Below are 17668 nucleotides of genomic sequence, written 5' to 3' on the forward strand. Positions count from 1 at the left end.
CACTAGGAACACAAAACAGTGATGAATTCTCACCACGCTTCCACCGCGCTACTCTGATACAAGAACTTTTAATCCAATAGTTTCCAACTCTATGCTCACTCGCCAACAAACAACAATAAATAAGAGAATGGCTCACCTTGAGTCATAAAGCATACTAGCAAAAGCATCACGGAGTTAAGCACAAAACTACCTAGTTAACTATGGAGCATCTTATGCCTAACTATGTCTCAATCATAGCAACATAAAACAAAGATGTTAAACACAAGCAAATATAGTTAATAAAAGAGAATAATAAGTCCATATATAAACCAACTATAAGATAACAAGTCCACATACCTGGTGATGGAGAGGAGACCAAGAAAGACCATAAAACTAAACGACCTACGATCTAAGCCAATATACAGGACCAACTCCACTCTAATACCAACCGTAACGCCCCCAATTTTTCAACAAAATAAATGGGGCACATTACTAAGATCTTCTATTCACTCAACACCATCAACAAAGAAAAAAACTACAATTTTGACCAACAACTTCATTTAAAGCAAATTAATCCACATTTACCAACCATAAACAATCCACTACGAGAAACCTAAATACTCAAATGACAATGAATCAAAAGCTATTCATAACTAAAGTTAATCTCGAAGGTTTCAATTCTCGCAACTTGAGTAATAATCAAACTAGAGTTCTCAAAATTTCATAATGACAACTTTAAAGCATTGTTCAAAAGGAATCTAAACAAAACTAAACAATTAACTAAATAATAAACTGAAGCTAAAAGAAACCACTTCCACTATTCAATCTAAAAATTAAAACAAAGTGACGCAACGCTATATGGTCATTCCAGTCAATTCTCCTCCTCACCATCACCATTCCCGTGCGTTACCTCGTTACCTGCAAAATCTGGAGGGAAAAAGGGAGGGGGTGAGTACAACAATTTTATTTAGTAAGCATCCCTTACTTGAAGAGGCACACACAAACAACATGCTTTACAAGGATTTCAAATGACATGCTTAACAAGTCATCATGCTTTGTATAATATAAACTCAACTAAAAATGTAAACTACATGCCAAAACTCAATCCTCACATCACGACTCAGTCATTCTCTCTCATATTCCTCCAAGACTTACTCCTTCGAGTCGTACCGACCCCTGACCATCAATTCAGAGCCTCGACACTTCCCTACGGCACTTCGCGTTCGATCCTTGACCTTTGTACCCAAGGCATCAAACTGTTGCGTCGACCCTTGACCATCTATTTAAGGCCTCGATGATTTTGCACTGTATTGGTCCTTGTCCTTTCATCTCAAGGCCTCAATACTTGCTTCCCTCTAAGATTCATCGCATCGACCTTCGACCATTTATTCAAACCCTCGACACTCATCCTTGCCCAAAGTTGGCGTATCGACCATCGACTATTTATTCGAAGCCTCGATACCCAACTAGTGACGTGTACGCCCTCCGGCCCTGACACTCACTCATTCACTTCACAATATGTTAATCATGCTTTCACAACATATCAATTCTCACAACAACTCAGTATGCTTTTATGAAATCAACAATACACTAATATGCTATTAACAATCCAAGAATATATTCAACACACCAGCAGTAAGTCAATAATACCTAATACCAATATGTTATGTTATCCTAACATATAATTCTTAACAATAGCTTCACTGTGAGTTTAGTCATAACAGGGCATAGTCAAACAAATTTTCAACAGTTAAAGCTCAACACAATTCATCCAGAACACTTAATATCCAACATTCATAGAAAAACATCTAGCATCAATATCCAATAAGCATTAATAGATATAATAAAACACAGAATAAAACCATACAGTTCATACATAGGCACACAACAAACATTCCCACAAGTAAGAACTGCTTACTTCCAAAGTCCTAGCATGCTACTAAGCTCATCGAAGGGTTCACTAAAATAACTTGGATTAGGAGTGGGTCAATGTCGAAGGGGTTCAGACTTCCAAATCCGAGTTCGAATGGCTTCGGACTTGCTGGTCGGAAGCGAAAAAGTGACGGGTAACGCAAATTGGGTTTCGGTTGGGTATGGGTAAGCATCAAAATTCACCAAAACACTGCTATTCATGAACCGTTGAAGGAAAACACCAGCTGTTCGCAGATCTGGGCACCAAGGTGCGTCTTGCTGGGCTGCTGGATGAACGCCGCGACTACTGATCGCTGGAGTCGTCGGCTGCTGTTAGGTTCGTCGAAAACAAAGCAGATCACACCGGAGAATGTCGTCGCTCGTGGAGGACGTGGGTTGGATTTTCTTGCTGCTGTGGAACTTCGTCGCCGATGGGATTTTGTCGAGGAAGCGCTGACGCTAGTATTGTGGGTTGTTCGTCGAGGGAGAACAAGCATCGTGGGCGTTCAGAAACCTTCCGATTTTTCGTGGTTGCACCGCCGTGATGAATCGTTGACAGAAGCTGCCGTTCGCGGTCTGGGCATCGAGGAAGAGTTGCTGCCGCCTCTTTGGTTTCGCCAGAGATAGGATCGTCGCCGGAGAAAAAATTCCAGGGGGTGGCTTATAAGAGAGACCCAGGGTTACTTTTGTTTTATTTTATTTTTGTTTTTTCTTTTCTATTTACCAAAGGAATAAACCCAAAAAATGCTAATGGTCTTATAAATAATGAGTGATTTTTTCCTAATCCCTTCGTTAAAAGAAGATTCACTTGAAAAAAGTTTGGAAAATTTATATGAGAGATTAACTTAATTTTAACCACCAATAATAAAATTCAAAAGCAAAATTAAATTTTCAACTCCATATAATATGATTTAATTAAAAATCTCTTCCAAAATCCATGAACTTAATTTATCAAAAAAAAAAAAAAGAGAATTCTAAAGGCCCAATTTAAAACATGAAATAAAAATAACCCGGAAATTAGAGGCGTTACAGACTACCCACCTTACAAAACTTTCATCCTCGAAAGTTAACTAGACGCACAACTTTGAACGCCGGGGTGTTACAGGTAGTTTCTATTCGTAACTTAAAGGTATATTGGTCAGCTGCCCAACATGATGGTGGATAGGCTTCCAGATAATTTGCCAAGCACAACAAAGGTCAATCTAGTTGAGCACTGTAAGACTATTACCCTGAGGAGTGGAAAAACATTGGTTGAACTAGAGCAAAATAAGAGGCCTACAAAAATAGTTCAACAAACATAGATTACACTAGAAGGATTCACTAAGCTATATCAGGACACGGCGACACCAAAGTTAGCCATTTCATCTCATCAATACCTCTAGGAAAACAAAAAGGATACAATTGAGTAAGTTTATTGATATTTTTAAGAAACTGCATATTAGTATTCTGTTTGTAGATGCCTTTGCACAAATGTCATAGTATATGAAATTCACGAAGGATATCTTGAAGAATAAAAGAAAGTTGGAAGACTATGAAATGATCCCACTCAGATAGGAGTGTAGTGCCATACTACAAAGAGAACTTCTGCCCAAACTGAAAAATCTAGGGAGTTTTTCTATTACTTGTTCAATTGGTGATGTTGTCTTTGCAAATGCTTCATGTGACTTAGGAGCCCGTATTAACTTAATGTCGTTATCTGTTTTTAGAAAAATTGGACTTGGAGAGGCAAGGCCGACTACAGTTTCATTGCAGCTTGCTGGTAGATCAATAAAACACCCAAGGGGGATCATCGAGGGCGTTATGGTCAAAGTAGGAAAATTCATCTTTTCTATGGACTTTCTAGCCAGAAGATGAGAACAATATGCCTATTATCTTGGGAAGACCATTTTTGGCGACGGGGAGAGCGAAGATTGACGTAGAGTTAGGCAAGCTGAAGCTGCGAGTTCAAGATGAGTCGGTCATTTTGAAAGTCTTCAAAGATCTTAACCCTTATTATAACCCCACGAACTGCTCTTGCATCTTAGAGGCGAGATCACCATCATCCACATTTTCTTCGGAGTCATATGCATCATACTACTACTTCAAACCACCTTGAAGATGAAAAGAAATGCCAATATAATTCAAGTGCTATTGGGAGACAACCTAGAGATTTCTTTCATGAGACGACATATGAGAGAATTCAAGCCTATCGTTGATTTCTGATGATATTTAGTATTTTGCATGTAGCTTGTAGATATGAAATGATTTAATTTGCTTCTGGAATTTTTATTTTTCTTCGTGAGAGATGCCATAGGAAGAATTGTGCATACACATATGTATAAGGCCTATAAGGGAGAAAAATTAGCAAGTTGGTTAAAGATTATTGGCATTGCTTGAACTTAGTTTCCTTTTCTTTTGTTAGTAAGATAACATTATTTTGAAGTTTTACTATTTCCCCATTCAGTGATATTTTTGCGACATGTTTACTTTCTATTTATGTTGTTTGTCTTTGCTGGAGGACGATAACAACAATAAATTTGGGGATATTTTGAAAAGTTAATTTTGAGTCTAGTAATTTATGAAGTTTTAGAGTTATTTGATAGTTTTTAGGATCATTTCCTTTGGCTAACTTAGTAATACCATAGGACCCAATATATCTAACAAGTTGCACTATACGTCAACCCACGATGCATGTTCCTTTCCAGTACTTCGAAGAGGTATTTTTGGAACACCCCATTCGATTTATAAAAAGGATTACTAATCCTTAACTGTTTGAGGAATCTTTCATCAGTGGTTGTAAATGACTAATTTTTCTCAATCTATTAGACCTTAGATATGTAGGAGCAAGTCAGAAAGATTGAGAAATAAAACCATTTGATTTAGAAACGGAGAAAAAAAACAAAAAAAATTGAAAAGCAAGCCATTTTTCGAGCATAGCGCCATGATCTTGAAGCTTAAGACAAAATGGTGAGCTCCTAGGTGGCGAAATGGGTGCCTAGGCCCTGGAGAAGGTGAGTTTACAAATCCACGCATTTCGGCATATAGGTGCTGAGATCGGGCACCAAGGCACTGGACAAAATTTTTTTAGAACTTTCATTCTAGTCCTAGCTGCAAAGGGGAGAAAAGAGGAGGATTTTAGATAAAAGATATTTTAGAGAGAAAAGATAGAGATTTTGAAAGAAATGGAAGAAATGTGAAGAACGGAAACTCGAGAGATCGCCGGATTTGTCTTCTTTCTCGTCCTCTTTTATCTCTTTTCGCTTGAACTTCCTTCAATGTTATTGATTAATATTTTTTTTTGAATTTAATCATAAACTAAATATCCTTTTCTAGGGCATTGATGTAGCACCTTTATCAAAGTTTACGCATCCATGTTCTTTATTTGATTTTTCTTCTAAACTTGTTGGTTGTCAGAACGTTTTCTATTTTTAATGCATTGTTTAGATTTGGTCATTCTTTAAATTGATTCCTTGTCGTAAATCAAGGTTGAGAAACAAGATTTTTCACTAGACTTGAATAGCTATCCCTAATTAAAGCAAGAGATAGAGATATTCTTGTAAATTTTGTGGCATATTTTGGGTTATACGTGCTTAATTATTTGAATTGTCGGAGTAGTCATAGAGATATAGATACTCTACTTTTCAAAGAAAATTGTTAGTGCTTGAGAAATAATATCAAGTCAATCAAGTAGAATACGCCAACAATCTTGGTTTAGAAAAGTGTCGATTAAAGTTGTAGGAAGAGTTAAAAGAGTAATATCGATAAAATCATGCTCTAGAGTTTAATCTTCTTGAATTGCCTTTTATTTCTTGATAGTTGTGTTATTTTCTTCTTTCATTGAACTAGTTTTAGAATTTTATTTATTTACTTCACTACCATTAAACTTTTAATGTTCAGATAAAACTAAAGTAGAAATTTTGTAATTAGAAATAATCCTTTCCTATGAACATGATACTATATTCACTTTTATATTACTTGTGATGATTTATACCTTTGTGAAAATGAACAAAACTGTTAAACTTATCCAAGGTGTAGGTGTTGGGCAAACTACCTCCTAAATCTTGTATGACCCCTCTCATGTTGGTTACAATGCTCCAATGTGTTGTAGTACCTTCTTTAGAACGAGGTCATTGACTTTGAATGCTTGAGTCTTCACTATAGCATTGTAGTACCGAGCCATAAAATTATGGTATTCTGCGAGCCGAAGTTGCAAGTTGTTTCTCTTCCCTTACAAGAGGTCAAGGTTGAACATAACTGCTTCACCATTGGCTTCGGCATTGAAATCCTCAACGCGAAGGGTTGACATTTCTATCTCAACAAGGATGACAACCTCAGATCTAAAGGCTATGCAAAGGTGAGTCTCACCAATAGATCGGCGAGTCGTGGTGCGATATGACCATAAGACCTCGAACAGATGCTTGGCCCACCGACCTTTGAATGATTCCAACTTCCTATTCAGCCCGCGTTTGATCGTTTTATTTATCGCTTCAACTTTATGTTTTCTAACGGATAAGCTGGAGGCAAGCTGAAGTACATTATACCAAGGCCACAACAAAATTCTTTTCAGTGTGTGCTGTCAAACTGTTTGCCGTTGTCAGTAATCATGGCCTATAGTGTGCAGAACTGACACATGATATTCTCCATACGAAGTTTGTGATCTTGACCTTGATAATCATTGCCAATTGCTTGACTTCAACCCATTTAGTTAACTAATTCACAATTACAATGGTGTACTTTGTTTGTCCCATGCCTTTTTATAATGGGTCGATCAATTCTACACCCCACCAAGCAAGAGGCAAGGGACGAGAAATCGAGGTGAGTAGCTCGGGTGGTTGGTCTAGAGCATTGGCAAACCGCTGGCATTGGTCGCATTTCTTGGTCAACTCCTTGATGTCGTGATCCATGGTCGGCTAATAATAGCCTAGTTGAACTATCTTTGCGACCATGGATCGAGCTCCTGAATGGTTTCCATGGATTTCCTTTATGACGTAATTTACCTCGTCGAGGTTCACGCATCCGAGGAGCGAAAGTGAGAAGCCACACTTGTACAACTTCCCATCTTGTATTATGTAAGTGAGTTGTTCATCGGCCAAGATTTCAAGGTTTGGCCTTGTGTCGAGGGACTTTTCCTCTAGGGATTTCTTTTACAGGGTCCATCGAATTGGGGATGATGGTCTGCACGTCATTTGGTCAACCATGAACAATGTTTGTTCTTAATCACGGACGTGCATTTTGATATAGTTATAGCCTGTGTAATCCTTAAAAAACGTAAATAGCTCATTCTCGAGTGGCATCTACGAGTTGATCTATCTAAGGTAGAAGGAATTTGAGATAGATTAAGCTAACTCCAGTAATCGTTAGTAGTCCAATTTGTCCTGTCAATTAAGATAAAATTTGCTCTAGTGAAAATATAATATGTCCAAATTTCTTTGTGACCTTACACTCCATACGAGGAAGGAAAAAAATAGCTGGTTGTGCCAGGATTTGAACCAGGATTTCAGGAAAGTGAAATTGCCAATTTGCTACTGCGGAAATAAGGATAACGATGGAACAAATAAATATATAATGAAATTAGTTAGCATTATATTTTCGAATAAGATATATTATCTAATAACCTCTTCCTACTCCACTTTACATTTCTAAGATCCATACATCAATTAGACACACTCAATTTTATGGCTGTATAGATTTATTAATGTAAGAAATCACGAACATATGAGAAATCTATCAAATATAAAATTTAAAGTTTAGTGACGTATTGTACAAAAAATTTAAAATTTAGAGACTTGTTAGACACTTTTTAAATTTAGAGATTTATTAGACATGCATCAAATAGTTCAAGAACGAGCATTAATTTGATTTCTCTTTGGATTTAATTCAAATATATTTTTATTGCTTTTCACTTATTTTTTTTTATAACAATAACAATAACAAAATAAATAAATACATAAATATTATATATACAAATAAATATATAGTTTTATACTCTATACTTATTGCATCGTTTGCAATATGGACGTCAAAGTATACACTATTATGTTATGTTTCTTTTAATGATTAAATGTATAATCTATCCTTATATATTTATACTATATATAAAATGAACCACCATGGCACAATCTTTGTTACAACTTATTGAACATAAATTTTTTGAAGGACCACAATTTTTTATGAGATGGTGTGTATTTTGCAATTGACACAAGTTTAAATGAAATGATACGTCATTTTCGAGAGACACAATCCTATATGAAAATATGCTACTATTTAAATGGTCACGGATATATTTTAATTAACTTGGTGTGGGTCCCATGTCGGTTTTTTTGGCTTCACCTTCAAGTCTATCGTGAACTTGGAGGGTTCGAAGAAAAAATATTTGAGTAGCTTCTCCTTGGTTGCTGCACAACACTCGCAAATGAAAAATATAGAAGAGTTCGTTTACTTCTTTAATTTTGTCCATTGTTTTCTCCTTCTTCAATGGGTCGTTCTGCTTAAGAGTTTGGGTTTGTTGTTCTCCCCTTTTTCGTTTGTATTGTTATTGGACATTAAAGCTAATAGAAATTTGTTCTCACATTGCATAGTGGATGTAGACCTCATTCGTCGAACCACTATTAGATTAAGTGTTGTCTTCCGTACTCCTTTTTATTTGATTTAATCTGTCTCTATTTCTTCAAACTACCCAAAATTCCATCAATCAGCTTTTCCTTGTAATTTTCATTTGTGATCGACACAAAATAGTACATCTTTTGGTCTGCATTTGCTTCACTTTTGGCAGCTGAACTAGACAGCTTCAAACTACCGTTCAGAAAATTGAGCGTTTTCCGACTCGTCTTTCCTCTATTTTATTCCTTCATGCTATACCAATAACCAAGAATTTGTAAGAATGACCTCATTTGTTGATCTCCATGGAGCAGTAGAACAAGATTCTCCATCAGGTTCTGTTAATTCATCCTCTAAATTAACAGAATCTTAAAAGAGTGATCTTAAAAGGACTTGTTTCAGAGGGGCATTCCTGCACCCATTTCTAATTTGATATTAATAGATACAAAAACTCGAGGGGATCGATATTGCTTAGAGGTTTACGTACAGAAGGTCATTCCTCAAGAATATTTTTGAAACATTTCAAATCTGAAATTGAAAATTTCTTTTAAAAAAAATTACATTTTGACAAGCCATAACAAGCAAAGACCCAATAGCTCAACTATTGACAGTAGAAAGAATATATGGAGACACAAAATGAAACAATGTTGAACCTTGTTTTTGGCCGAGAAACCAGCTCAACTCCTTTAGGTGTTTCCATAAAGGATTGCATCTCCTGCCAAAAAGAATTTGCGGAAACAAGTGTTGGGAAAAAATATATAGAACACCTCATCTTCCAATCCCATATGATCTAACTAGTTTTTCCCCTTTCACTAAACATAGCAAGTTACAAAATCTTTAATTTGAATTTTGCAGAGTTTAAGTCCATAATTTAAATTTTGTACATTTTTTCTTTAACTTTACATCATAGGTTTGGATTAAATGACACCCATCAAGCTAGTCAAACCACCTAGGCAAGACCAGTATGGAGCAAACCTAAACCCGGTTCAACCGATCCACCCGAACAAGCCTAGGGAGACTCCCTCTATAAAGAAGAGAGACCTTGAGCGCAAGGTACGCTCTCACAATCCTATACTTGCTACTCTCAAATAAACCCTTTGTTGACTTAGGCATCAAAGTATGCCAGATTTAGCACCACACCGATGTGCAGTCCTCTTCGTGTGTAGGTGTTTGTTGAAGCCATCGATACTGGAGATAGAAACCAAATTCATGCATCAAAATATGACGTCGTTTGTGGGAAGAGACACAACTAAGTCTCTACCCCATGTTTCTGCACTTCAACGAACATTCGACATGAGTAAGAGCGAAAATAACCATGAAAACATCTGAAAACTGAAGGATTAGAGTGCGAGCAACCTCCAAGGAGGATGGGAACCCGGAGCCAAAACATATCATGCCTGGAGGTGCTCCGTCATATGGATTCCAATCGACCTATTCCGAAACATGGAGGAAAAAAACAAGCTCGCCATGTTGGAGAGAAGGTGGAAGGGATGAACTGGACCTTGACCAAATTGATAGAGGCCATGAATTACAAAACCCAACCGGCGGAAGGCTAAGGTCAATCCCAAGACGAGAAAGTGTTTTGTGGTTATACATGATCCTAGCAAAGGCATAGCCCTCGAAGGCATCAGTGAGTCACAAATCAACCTCTTAAGGATAAATAAACCACCACTCAACCGAAAAGCTTAAGCTCCTGGGTTCGGTAAATTTAATTCATTTATGGATACTCAACACTCCCTCTGACCTCCCACTCTGATACCATCTTAAGGATGAATAAACCACCGCTCATAACCCAAAAGCTTAAGCTTGTGGGTTGGGTAAATTTAGTTCATTTTTGGATACTCAACACAACCCACCAAATTCAGGTAAAAGACTCGATTTGGGAGGTAGTGACAAGGCTAGAGCCCGTAGGGGCGTGTTTGATCTGCTAAGCATAGGGGACAACTAACAACAACCATCTCCAGCGAGAGGGTGTAGTAGTGTTTGAGCCCGCACTCAGGATAAGTGATCTCAATTTTCCCCTCCCAATGACCTATGCAACAAGCGGGAGGAAAAGAGTTACATATGGACTTGCGCAAAGTCTTGAGCGCCGTGAGCAAAGAGCTCATGGCTGATGGTGAGAAGGAGGCACAGAGCCGACATTGAGCCGAAGAGAAGTGGAAACTTCAAAATTAATTGAGGAACAAACTCTATGATGTGCTCGGGAATATACAAACTACTAGAGGTGATGCAGGCCATGACCTTGAAGAAATGGTGGAGAGCAAGCAAATTCTCGCTACCACCATCAAACAGTACGACGACTCAAAAGACTCGACGAACCACGGGAATGCATATCGTGAATGGATGAACATCTACGGATTTCGAGATGCCATCAGATATCTATCGTTCTCATACACCTTGGACTGCACGACTGGCTCTAATACCAACAATTTAGGAGGAAATTCATCTCCTCGTTCAACGAAAACTTGTAACCTAGTTTATGAGAGGTCTGAAATGATGAAAATCCGCCATGAACTTGCTCATTATCAAGCAAAGGTCCAACGAAAGCCTTAATGATTACATGGTCAATTTAGTAGTGAGAAGCTGGACGTTGAGGACCATATCGATGTAATATCCCTCATAACTTTTGTAGTCGGCCTGAAGGACAAACAGTTCTTGTTTTGGTTGGGAAAGAAGCCTCCTATGACCATTGCCAAAGTGCTCTCCTGAGCGTAAAAGTACGTTAGCTCGAGATAACCCAACCACTTCAAGCGATATCCTGACAACAAAAATGACCGACTAGAGCACACCAAAGGGAAGAAAAAAGTTGAAGAGTCTTAGCTCGACCCAAAGAGGAGATATACCAAAGACCAACAAGAGCGTCAAGAGCGAACGATTCACCAAAGTCTCCCAGTTAACAGATTCAAGCACTATACTCTTACCCACGTACCCATTAAAGCATAAATTAACGCAAATTATTAATAAAATAACTCGGGTTACTTCTTGCCTAGAATCAACCTCGAAAATACAATACGTTCACCCCGTTGAATATCCCGATCTCTGAAATCCTAGCAAATATACAAGGTGCTAGACTCGACCTATCGAAGGGTCCAACAGCCGTTAAAGAAAATATAGACACGTCACTAACTAAGATGATCATACGTCCATTTGATATTAACCCATAATGTAATTGAAATTTTTCTTATGCAGTGTGTTCTTTGATTCACCACGAGTGTGAGTGACATAAATATTTGCTCAATGAGCTTTCTGTTGTGGAAACACATTCAAGTGATGAGCTGGGAATATTTCTACACAAGTTGAAATTCATAACCTCTCAATCGTATTGGAAAGTGCAAGGTGTGCATTTCTCCTATGTATATAAGTTATTCCCTTAAAGTCGCGGTCTAGATCTTGGATAACAAGGTATCCGCCTTCTAATTCGTATACTAGAACTATGAGCTAGACTCAAGGAGCAAAACTATAACTGGATCCATTTGGGACTATGAATCACTTTGTGAAAGAGCAAATAAGTGATTATGACTATATACGTAGACATAACTCATCTACCGTATGTAAGAGTGTAACCATTGGTATAATGTCACACTGGGTTAATGGTAAATTTCATAAATTAATAGTTTTAGTTAATCAAAATCTGTAGGTTGGTAATGTTCCAGTTAGCTTGCTAACCTCTAGAGATAACACTTAGTTAGAGAAAATTAAATAATTTTGATTATTTATTTTAAAATTAAATTGTTTAATTTGACTCTTAATAATAAATTTCATCTATTATTAAATTAATTGAGAATTAGTTAATTGGACCATGGAACACCAATTAGATAATTGAGTCATCGTTAGGTCAAATTAGATAGGAAATGACTCATTGGGTTTGGAAACACAATGGGATCGGATGTGGCTTTGCTTATGGTTGCGTGAAGAGTCCATGAACCCTAATCGGACATGAGTCGAGTCCAACCAAATAATTAAGGAAGGACATTTGAAGGAATTACTATATTTATACCATGGAAATAATAGATGGAAAGTATCATAATTTTAAAAAAAAAACTGAAGGAGCAGGGGTCGGACCGGTCGCTGCCAACGGCCAACGGCCCCTAGCCAGGCTCCTTACCAAGAAGTTAGAAAAATAGTGTTTACGAAAAACTCGATAAGTCCTAAACCACATATTGGAAATTATCAATTATGGGCTCTATGGAAAGCCAACTAAGAGATCTTTCGAATGACACCAATTTTGCTCAATTTCGACTTCGGAGTGAAATGTTATAGATTTTTTAAATCGGCTCTCGGTTTGTGCTCTCTCCAAGTTTCTCTCAAAATCTGGCGTTCGAAGAAAAATTGATAACTTTGGCTCTAGGGCTCGGATTAAAGTGAAACTTGATAGAAAAAGTTCGACATGTGGAAGACAAGAACAACGATGAATTTTTTATGAGATTTTCGAAGAAGGGAAAGTTAAGACAAAGACAAGAAATTTAAAGACAGAAAAATAACATATATCCCAGTCTAGAGCCTATGCTCTGATACGAAATGATACGCGACAACCGGAGCGTATTGAGCTACTCGAGCCATAAGCCACTTTAATCCAATCATATAGATGGTTTCAACTGGAAAGGTTAAGAGTTACACATATTACCTTTGCAATCGGTTATCTTGAGTACACATAATACTCACTATGCTCAAAGCCGGAAATACTCCACGAGTTTGGTGACCAACCAACAAGCGTGATCCGAGGGTAAAATACGAAAACCTAAGTTCACCACGCAAAGGAATTCGGTATTTTGGGGTGAGGGGGGTTTTGCACATGGCAAAGGGTTGAGATAACACTCAATTTTCTAACAGGGGGGGAGGGGTTGGCGCACGCAGGGAGGCTAGCACTAGCTAGCGCGTGCATAGGTGGCGGTGTAGGGTGCTGGCGGTTGAGGTCGGTGGCAGGCGTGGGCGCTCGGTCCCCCTCTCCTTGGTGCCTTTTTCACCTTTAAACAGATGAGCGGTGGGTCGGTATTTAAAGGTATGGGGCCATCCTCCTCCTCAAATTCTAACTGCCATAATACCCCAAGACCGAACAAAATGCCCCACCTATTTGGAGTAAGCTGAGCTTGGGCATTGTTTCTTTGACTCATAAACTCGTAACCAAAAGGGTGAAGAGGAAACCTAAATCCAAATTCAAACATCTTCATATACAGAGTCACGCACCCTACAGGTGGGTTATGCTCGATCTCGCTCTCCTCGGGCATACGAAGGCCTAAAGAAGTGGGATGTTGTATTGCGGCCTAAGCGAATCTAGATGGAACTCAAGCATTTCGGACCGACATCTCACCTTTCTCGTTGGTTCTCTCCCAATCCCTTTTCCATATGAAGAGGCGTCGTTGTCGCTCGACCCATACAAACTAGCCTCACCAGCTGGAGCACTCTCATAGGGGGAGTCTTCCCCTAACTCCCTATTGAGACGATCAACAAGGCTATTCCCTTGAGAGCTACGATCCTCACCACGCTCCAACCTACCGGAAGGTTCTATGCTTAAGCAACTTGCAAAGTTGTTATTATGAAACTAAAGGACGGGCTACTATATACCGAGCTTGCCGCACTATATGTCATATCACTACAGCTAGACATATTGAAAGCAAATTTTGATATCGAGTAAAAAGGGACTGACGTAGAGAACTCCGAGCATGCAGGTCAAACTCAATGAATCAAGAAGCATGAGAAATGAGACAAAACACCTCAAGTATTTATACTACCATCTGAACACATCCAAGCCATACACGTGTAAAGAAGTCAACAGTAAATATCAGAAGTTGGGCGAGAAGTTAGAGGTAAGCCATTTGTTAGTTCGACTCTTCACATTCTCAATGGCTATATTTCGCCAACTTCGAGATGCAATAATGTCACCAAGTGGTCGGCTTTCGAACGAGCGAGAATAACTTCTCCACCAGGTCTGGGAATGACCTATTAGAGATGGGGTCACTGTTGTGGGAATAAAATGATACTGCCGCGTGGAGGCCACAAAACGGAAGATAACTCGGTGGTTTGAGACGATCGAGTCGAAAGAGTAGATCATCGACTACTTGATCGATCCCAATCACTCGTTCCATGCCATGAATGACCAGCTTTACTTGGCCAAATACTGGGTGCAATAGATACAAACTCTGTATGACCAGCAGGTGCATCTCCGACAAAAATAGTAGAAACCTAACATGCTCAATCGCCAGTCGGATGTACTGTCGAACACTCAAACCATAATTGCACACCATTTCACAGATGAGTTGTTTTGTTTAAACAATTTGATTGTTGTATATGAATTTCAAAATTTCAAATATGGTTCTCTGTTATTTTTATTTGTAGATGGCATCAACAAACTAATTCAATTTTAAGTTAGTTGTTTGTTAGGAGGTCAAAATGAATTTGGGGATTAAAATACAATGCGTTCTAAAATTAAAAATAAATAGGAAGGATATAATTTTATGAAAAAAAAAATAGTAATAGATGTTGCTGGAGTTTGGCTCCCGTGCAAGTCTATGATTTTCCTAAATAACTTTTTTGTTATGATTTGATTATGCTTAATTACATTTGAATTTTTAAACAATTGGATACGGATAAGTTACTTTGAGTTACATCAATTAAAACATGGGTTATTAAACTCCTAAATTATCTTAAAGATCGAGAAATTCATAATTTTAATACGTATTTTAAACATGTAACAAATTTTGCATTTTTATTTTCCAATAGAGCTTAAGGTTGACTTTTTTACAATTAATTGGATTAATTAGTATACTCGAATCAATTTAAATTGTACTAAAAAGAAACTTGAATTTATTAATTAAGAAAATATTTTTTATTTATGATATAATATTAGTGTCGAGGATTTATTCGACGGTATAATTATTAACAGACCACTCTAATTAATAAGTTTTGAATGTGTAAATGATGAATTATGTGAGACTTACGATTTTTATTTTTATCACAAATTATGACTAAACACTAAAAGATATGATCAGATAAGGGAGAAGTAATAAATTAGAAGGAATTGAAATTCTAAGACCAAACAGTAAATCGAAAGGAATTCAAAATTTAAATTCCTATTCCTGAGTGGATTATGAAATTTGTATCTCAATTTCGTATAAATAGGCAGTAACATTGCATAACAAAAAATCACTGCTCTCAAGCAACAAATAAATTGCGGGTTCGAGTAAATCAATCGTCGCTCTCACTCTCCTCTGCTCTTCCTTCATTCTTCTTTTTTCCTTTGCTTTCGATGCTCGTCTGCTCAAGCTTTGTATGTTCGACGCAATCTATCAGCTCGGTGACTCCATATCTGATACGGGAAACTTAATACGCAAAAATCCGATGACTCCATTTTCTCACCTTCCCTATGGAGAAACATTCTTCAAGAACGCAACTGACCGCTGTTCTAATGGCTTGCTAATGATCGATCAATTCGGTACGTGCTTTCGACTTTTCATGTTTCATGTTAATATAATAATATGCTTATAGTTAGTCCACTGCAATCATCCACAATTTTACAATGCTTTTCAAAATCCAAATTCAAATTTCAAATTTTCTCTCTCGTTGTTTTGCCGTTTTTCTATTCATCGTCAATTTCCAACGTTTGCTTCTTGTAATAAATTAATCAACATTTTTCTTAAATGTTAAATTATTTTCTTCCATTCTATTTTGTTTTCATTTCATAATATTTTATTTCAATTTTATCTATACAACCTCCTCAAAATATAACGCCTTAGATGATCGATTATCTCACTTTACCTATATCTTAAATGACGATAATCAATAAACTTTATCGTTTCGATTATTTCAGCTTTGGCGGCTAGAGTCCCTTTGATAAACCCGTATTTGAACAAAGAGGCATCGATGACTCATGGAGTAAATTTTGCAGTGGCTTGCTCTACTGCTTTACAGTTCTTGCTCTAAACAAGATCTCATCTCCCGTCACCAACACATCTCTAACTAAACAACTTGATTGGATGTCTACTTATTTTAATACTATTTGTTCACACCAAAGAGGTTTGTATATACTTGATCCAATTTAATGTAAACAGAGTATACATATTCTATGTTCAAATTTTTTTCCTTATATTAATCTCTTGCTTTCACGTCCATCTTAAAGATTGCACCGAGAAGTTAAAGAATGCCTTGTTTTTGGTTGGTGAGATTGGAGGGAATGATTACAATTATGCTCTATTCCAAGGCAAAACTATTAAAGAAGTTGAAGATATGGTGCCCCAAGTTGTTCAAACTATAAAGGAAGCTGTCACGTGTGTTATTCTTCTTCTTTTTTTTATCTTATTTTATTTTATTTTGGTGTGAAGTATATTGTCTTTTTCTTCCTACCTAAATTTATTGTTCTTCTTTTTCATAATTGTGTGTTTTGCAGAGAGTCATAAGTCATGGAGCTACTCGAGTTATTGTTCCAGGAAACTTTCCAATAGGTTGCCTACCAATCTATCTCACTGGATTTCAAACTAAGGATTCAACCGCTTATGATGAGCTTCACTGTTTGAAAGATTTGAATGATTTGGCAAACTATCACAATAAGCATCTTAAACATGTCATTAGATCGTTGAGAAAAGAAAACCGAAATGTAAAGATTATATATGGTGATTATTATAATGCACTCTTCTGGGTTCTACGACATGCTTCATTACTAGGTACATTTATTTATCGTGCTCTTTACACTATGTTAATTTATGTAGAAAATATTATATATCTAATAAATTGGAACCATCTCTAATAGGGTTCGATGAAACATCCTTGCAAAAGTCTTGTTGTGGGATTGGAGGTGATTATGATTTCAGCTTAATGCAAATATGTGGACTTCCTGGAGTACCAGTTTGTCCAAATCCAGATGAAAGAATCAGTTGGGATGGAATTCATTTGACACGAAAGGCTTACATGTTCATGGCATATTGGCTCATTCACAACGTCTTTCCGAAGCTCCATTGCATAGTTTAAATTTGTTTTGTTTAGTTTGCTTTCTAATATATTTTTCTTCTTTTAAGTTGTTTAGCTATTGTGTTTATTCAATTGATCATAGTATTCATATTCTTTCTTCATCTCTCTTCTCGATTTGAAATAACGTTTATGAACTATCCCAACTGAGTTTGTGATAACATTTATCATTAGAAACATTTTAGGGGTGTCGTAACAACATACACAGTGCACCTCAAAGTAAAAAATGAGAGACTTCCTTGGAAAT

General features: G+C 37.1%; 1 long non-coding RNA gene and 1 pseudogene across 1 annotated transcript; one reads left to right on the top strand and one right to left on the bottom strand.

The window, feature by feature from the left end:
- Positions 1-629: 629 nt before the first annotated feature.
- On the bottom strand, positions 630-2660 carry LOC148212911 (uncharacterized). Its single transcript, XR_015789244.1, has 2 exons — positions 1898-2660; positions 630-906 (listed from the first exon to the last, which is right to left on the bottom strand). It is a non-coding gene; the product is annotated as an uncharacterized LOC148212911 (long non-coding RNA).
- An 8056-nt stretch (positions 2661-10716) lies between these two features.
- On the top strand, positions 10717-17424 carry LOC148212912 (acetylajmalan esterase 1-like; annotated as a pseudogene).
- The last annotated feature ends 244 nt before the right edge of the window (positions 17425-17668 follow it).

This window comes from Momordica charantia (genome assembly GCF_013281855.1).
Source record: "Momordica charantia cultivar OHB3-1 chromosome 2 unlocalized genomic scaffold, Mcharantia_2.0 BLBB01000002.1, whole genome shotgun sequence".
NCBI lineage: Eukaryota > Viridiplantae > Streptophyta > Magnoliopsida > Cucurbitales > Cucurbitaceae > Momordica > Momordica charantia.